The sequence below is a fragment of the Gracilinanus agilis genome, chromosome 4, assembly GCF_016433145.1.
Source record: "Gracilinanus agilis isolate LMUSP501 chromosome 4, AgileGrace, whole genome shotgun sequence".
Taxonomy (NCBI): domain Eukaryota; kingdom Metazoa; phylum Chordata; class Mammalia; order Didelphimorphia; family Didelphidae; genus Gracilinanus; species Gracilinanus agilis.
The window spans coordinates 321793543-321799603 of NC_058133.1; the positions used below are offsets into that span (position 1 = coordinate 321793543).

The window sequence follows — 6061 nt, forward strand, 5'->3', positions numbered from 1 at the left end:
TTTTTCTGGAAGACCAATTATTCTCAAATTGTCTCTTCTAGACCGGTTTTCTTGGTCTGTCACTCTCTCACTGAGATATTTCATGTTTCCTTCTATTTTTTCAGTCTTTTGGCTTTGTTTTATTTGTTCTTGTTGTCTTGAGAGATCATTAGTTTCTACTTGCTCAATTCTAGCCTTTAGGGATTGATTTTCGGCTATAATCTTTTGGTTTTCGGCCATAATCTTCTGGTAATCGGCCATAATCTTTTGGTTTTCGGCCATAATCTTCTTGTTTTCGGCCATAATCTTCTGGTATTCCTTTTCAATCTGGTCATTTCTTGTGTTCAATTTGCTTATCAGTTCATTTGGTTTCTGAGCCTCGCTTTCCAGTTGCAAGATTCTACCTTTTAAGCTGTTATTTTCTTGCCAGATCTCTTCCATTTTCCTCAGAATCTCAGATTTGAACTCTTCCATAGCTTGTGAGGAGTTTTCCTTATTTGGGGAGGGTCTGGATGGTTGTTTGTTCTCCTCCTCTGTTTGCTCGGTTGTCTGGATTTTCTCTGTGTAGAAGCTGTCGAGTGTTAAAGACTTCTTTTTTTTGTTATTATTCTTTCTCTTCTGAATTTCCTGTAACTGATTAGCCATCATTAGCCCAGCAGCTTCTCAGGTTTATCCTCGCTCTCTGTGTCTGTCTGAGATCTATTGGCTCCTGAGGTCTGAGTTCCAGTTTTTTCCAAGGTCAAGCCCCCTGGTGGATTCCCTTGCTTGATCCTCTGCAGGAGGATCCTTTACAAGTCTCAGGGAGCTACTTCCACAGTCGTATACCCGTCTGCACTGGTTCCCCACTTAGGCTTTAGTTCCTGGCTGTGTTTGCCTCCACCCACGCCTCGGCTCAGCGGGCGCGCGCCCAGCGTCCACTCTCTGTTCCCGCGCGCTCAGATTTCGCGTGCGTTCTTGACTTAATGGGGTCCTAAGTCTTGCTGCTCTCAGGAACAGGTCCCGGAGCTGCCGATGACTCGATGGGTGCCCCAAACTTGCTCTATTTCTTTTTATCTGGGTTCGGAGCTATAGGTGAGTGTGGAGGGGGTGGGGGTGGGGCGGTTGCTCAGCTCGCAATTGAGTGAGAGCCCTTTTTAGCCTGGAACTGTCTCGATTCCACGTACCTTCCACGCTGTGCCCTGTTGTGGGGTTCCTCCGTTCGTCTGGACTTGTTTTTATGTCCCCTTGAGGAGTTTTGTGTGTTTTGGTCAGGAGAGGTTAAGAGCTGCTTCTTACTCTGCCGCCATCTTAACCCGGAAGTTGTAGTACTAATTCTAAGACAGAAGGTAAGGGCTTTTTATTTTTAAAAGGGAAAGAGATAATTGGTGGCTCTAGAGAGCAGTTTTAATGGACTGATGAAGTCACATGTCAGATTTAAAGGGGTTAAAGAAGAGAGTGAAAGTAGAGAAAGTATGATTAGCCATAAAAGGCAGAAGAGATGTGGGGATGGAAGCAGAGGATAGCAGGGAATAGCAGAGGTGGAAGGATCAAATAAGGATTTTTTGAGAATGGGAGAGACATGGGGATATTTGTAAGCAATAGGTAAGGAGCCAGTAGACAGGGAGAGATTAAAACTGTCCTAGGCTAAAGAAAATAGAAGGAGAAATCTTTTAGAGGAGATGGGATGGAGGAGTTAGCCTTAGTAAAGAATAAGGTCACTTCATCATGTGAGATAAGGGTAAAGAAAGAGATAGTGGCAGAAGGTATATAAGTAATATGAGGGAGAAGAGAGAACTAATTTTTTTCTGTAATTTATGAGGCAAGTTTCTCAGCAAAGGCAGTGGGAGGAGAAAGAGCCATGGAAAGTCTGAGAATGGATGAAAAGTTTGGGATAGCTGCTGTTGAGAATGGCATAATGAGGTGATAAGGGAGGTGTAAGTAGATGGTGGGAGTGATATGAGACTGAGGCTTGGCAGGACACCGTCTGTGAAATGATAAGAGATTCAAAAAAAGTGTGGAGTTGAACTGGTTCATCACAAGGTCAAGATGGGCAGAAGTGGAGAAAATAGGTAGAGTATGAGACATGGTCTGGGAGAGAATTGAGAAGCAAAGGGATTGGAGGTCATGGAGTTAATGAAGAGTGGGGTTAGAAAAGAGAAGGCAGAAAGAAAGAGATATGAAAATCCAGCAGATTCTGGTCAGATGAGGGGATTTCAGAATTCTTGAACATGTAGGTAGTATATTTTGGGGTAATGGCAAAATCAAAGAAATAACCATCTTTGTGTGTGGCTAATGTGAAATAGATTAGTCCATGGCAAGTGAGTTGGTTGAGAAACCTGAGAGTCAGTGTGAATGCTGGAGTTCCCTAGTGAAAGGAAAGAAGTTGGGGAGGAGAGGAAAATTATAAGCCATGTACTAATTTCACTGATGGAGGGGAGTGACCTGGAGGTATATAGATAACAGCTTCCAGAATTTTGACTGGGTAGAAAATATGAACTGCCTGAACCTTAAAAAAAGAGAAATTATTGAGTGATGGAGGTAAGGCAACAACCTGGAGATTTCATGGAGGATCACCTCAACTAACAAACCAAGAGGACTGAGTGAATGGATAACCAGTACTAGAAAAGGTGGCCATGGAGGCTGTGTCATTACTGGGGACCCAGGTTTCTATAATAACTACAAGATGGAAGGAGTGGAAAAAGATTTAGGATGAAAGAAAATTTGTAGCCTATGGCATAGGCACAGTGAAAGAGCGGGTAAACTTAGTTTGAAACTTTGGGGTGGGAAGTTAGGAATTAGGTGGCAAAATATAGAGAATAGGGTTTGGATGATGACCTACAAGGGGTTCAGAATCACTAGAATGAGGATATGGTTTGGTGTGAGACTATTCATCATCATGTGGAGGGTGCCACTCTTCTTCCCAAAGGAGAGTGGAGATCCAGTTTTAGACAAATGTAGCACAAGATGGAAGGTACAGTCAGATGGTCAGGGGTAAAAATTCAATACTCTTCCCTCTCAAACCTGGAAATTAGGCAGAAGACAGCTCATCAGGAGATGGAATTAGGCTGGGAGATCAGGCTGGCAGCCAGTGATTAGTCTGGCAGCAAGAAGTGAAACTTACCTTGTGCTGGCATCAGTGCTGGCACTGATGAAAGTTGGCAGATCTGGCCCCTTGCCTCCTTCCCTTAGTTGATACATACAGCAGAAGATAAAAGCCTGATCAGATGAAGTTTTGGCTCCTTTTCTCACCTGATACCTAAGGACCAAATCTGGTCCTCTGTTTTTGTACTATAGTTTGTTGATCATTACTCTGGGCAACTCTACTAAAACTTTAAGTTGCCAACATGCAATAGTAGAGGGAGTGTATTCATCCATGAGTTCTCTGTATCATTAAAATCTCAAGTCTACTCCCTATATCTCTCCTTACACTTTCCAGACCACATGTGTTGGGTAAGTAAAGTTTGGATTGAACCCAATTATAAATTTGCTTTTATCTTCAGTAATACAACATCCAAAATTTTGTGGCACACTTGGTGAAACTCATAGCACACCCTTTAAGAACTACTGTGATAGGCAGTTAACAAGTGTATGGAATTTAATTAAGTTAAACAAACATTTATTAAGCACCTGCTGTGCTTAAATGTGCAAGATTCTTTACTAGGTGCTAGAAATACAGGGTGATGTTTAGGTTACCTAGATGACAAACTTTTAGGAAGAATAATTTTAGAAGTAGAAAATAACTGAAAATAACACAATGCAATGAATGGGAGAAATGGCTGAATAGATTGTGACATTTGAATGTAATGGATTGTATTATGTTATTAGAAATGAAAATATTGGAAATACAAAAAAAAAACAAGGGAAATATGTGAAGAGGCAAAAAGAGAATAAGAAAAAATACATGCCATGATTACGTTAAAAAAAAAATAACAACCACAAAAAAAGTAACCAAGTAAAACAGATCCAAAGGGAACTCCAAAACAGATGTTTATTAGCATATATGTACTATTTACAAATTTTAAACAAATTGTGAACAATGTGGAATTTGTATTTTTGCATATAATTTTTTTTTAAACCCTTACCTTCCATTTGGAGTCAATACTGTGTATTGGCTCCAAGGCAGAAGAGTGGTAAGGGTTAGGCAATGGGGTTAAGTGACTTGCCCAGGGTCACACAGCTGAGAAGTGTCTGAGGCCAGATTTGAACCTAGGACCTCCCATTTCTAGGCCTGGCTCTCAATCCACTGAACTACAGGGCTGTCCCCTTGCATTTAATTTTTTTTACAAATTTGTTTAGTTAAATGTTTTTTGGTGGTGGTGGTGGTTTTTTAATGGTGGTGATTACTAAGTGTATAATAACAAAATAAAAATATATATCTCGCTGTTAAAAAAATAAGAAGAAAGTTTTTAGGAAAAGGAAAAGTGACAAGGATTATTTGGAAAGTGGGGAAAAGTAGAAAATTATAATGGTTTAGGACAGTGATGAGCAAACTACAGCCCTCAGGCCTGATGCAGCCCCCTGAAATGTTCTATGTGGCCCGGCAACATTATTCCTAATCTGGCTAGTACAATGAGTAGGATACAATACAATGAAACTTCAAAAGAGAACTTCTAAGTTGCCTTAGAAACACACTGACAGATGATCATTTCCTTTCCTTTGGCCCCCTCTTTAAAAAGTTTGCCACTGGTTTAGGACATGGACACAGAGGAATGGAAAATTAGACCTTGATGTCATCCATATTAAGTGATTGATGAATGTTGAATTAAAATGATTATTTATATTAAATAAGTCCAATATTATATTACTTTTTATTAAGTATTGGTTAATCATAGAATCACATAGCTGAAAAAAGACCCCAAAGGTGAAAGTGAAACTTAAAGACTGCCTAGTTTCCAATACTATCATTTTACAGATAAAGAAGCTCAGAATAGTAAAATAATTTACCCAATAATAGCTAGCATTTATGTAACTCTTTTAAATTTGAAACACACTTTACAAATATTGTCCTCACAAAAACTCTGGGAGATAAAATGTTATTACCCTCAATTTATAGAGGAGGGAACTAAGGCAAACAGGTTAAATGACTTGCCTGGGGTCACACTGCTAGTAAGTGTCTTAAGTTGGCTTTGAATTCAAGTCCTCTCTCCTTCAGGTCTATCCATTGCACCACACACAAGGTAACAACTAGCTAACATCAGTCAGCACTCAGATTTCATGAGAGCATAGATTTAGGACTGGAAAGGACCTTAGAAGGTCATCTAGTCCAACCCCTCATTTTAAAGAGGAGAAAACCAAGATCTAGAGAGTTTGGTTTCTATGTCATCCTTCCCTCAACCCCCAATGTTTGGATGTAATTCAGGGCTCTGTCCTGGTTCCTTTCTCAGTGATCTCATTAGCTCTCATCAACTCAACTATTATCTTCACACAAATGACTCATATACTTATCAGTCCAACCTTTGTCTCTTTTCCAAGCTCCACTCCTGAAACTACAACTACCTGCAGGACCTTTCCACCTTTATGTTCCATTTTCGTCTTAAACTCACAAGTCTAGAACAGAATTTGTCTCCCCTAGAACCTCATCACCTCCTGACTTCCCTATGTCACTCAAAGCCACCACTGGAACCTGGAACCAATAGGAAGCCACTGAAATCATCTAGCCTAACAGCCTAGTACTCATCCTTGATTCACCACTCTTACTCACTCTGCACCACCCCCACACCCCAATTAAATCAGTTGCTGAGTATTGTTGATTCCACCTTCTCAATATGTCTCACATCCCCTTCTCTTTCCCTTTGTAAGAGTGAGAGAGACAGGTGAAAGCTTCTGCAAAAGTCTGATGCAGGACTTTACAGAAGAGGGCTGGCACATGCACAGGACTAAATGGAGAAGATTCTAGATTGTGAGGACTGTATAAAAGGAAACTCACAGAAACAGTTTGGGGAAGTGTTCCTGTCTCTTCAAGGAGTTTGGAGGGAGCACTTCCTGCCATTGGTCTATCCAAAAGGGAGGCTACCTGACTTTCCTTGGAAGCCTGTAATTCTGCTATAGAGTCATCAAGTGAGAGATAGCCTATCCGTCTTTCTTCACTATAGTCCTGAGATCC

At 40.6% G+C, this 6061-nt stretch overlaps 1 pseudogene; it reads right to left on the bottom strand.

Annotated features, from left to right (window-relative positions):
• Window positions 1–5484, bottom strand: part of LOC123246502 — a 138600-nt pseudogene extending 133116 nt beyond the window's left edge.
• Window positions 5485–6061: the final 577 nt, after the last annotated feature.